Source organism: Budorcas taxicolor, chromosome 15, assembly GCF_023091745.1.
Source record: "Budorcas taxicolor isolate Tak-1 chromosome 15, Takin1.1, whole genome shotgun sequence".
Lineage (NCBI taxonomy): Eukaryota > Metazoa > Chordata > Mammalia > Artiodactyla > Bovidae > Budorcas > Budorcas taxicolor.
In genome coordinates, this window is record NC_068924.1 from 75,406,127 (window position 1) to 75,406,703 (window position 577).

Here is a 577-nt window from a genome sequence, read left to right on the forward strand (position 1 = left end):
GGAGAGAAAGAATTTTAATCAATGGGTTAAAAAACTTACATAACCATGCTGAGCATAATATATGCAACACTGACTTCCAGGTAATAACATGAGTTTTTTCCTCTGTGTGGGAACACCTCACCCTAAACAAACCTGATATACTGCAGCCTGACTGATCATTCGTCACTAGGAAGCTCTGGCACAGGACTTTTTATTTAATGTAGCAAACTCCCAGAGTATGTTTAAAATGGTCTGCTCTTTTAAAGCTTCTTTGCACATAATTTTAGAGAGAATATATAAACTGAGGTATATCTGTGTTGTAGTTTCATGAGCACACACTTCCATTTCTGGTAAGGGAAGCTTTTGGATACATCACAATAAAATTTCATTTCATGAAAAAATAATTTAAGTCGGGAGATATGCGTCCTGAGATTCTGCACGCAGTGTAAGCTCCTGGGGTGAGGGTGGTGCGTGATGGACGCACAACACGGAATACAACATGTGGAGAGAGCTCCCGAGCATACAAATCCCGTCGTTACAAAACGTGCCTAGCCCAAAACACAGCAAGGAAGTGCCTGTGTGGCGTGGCCCGGGCACT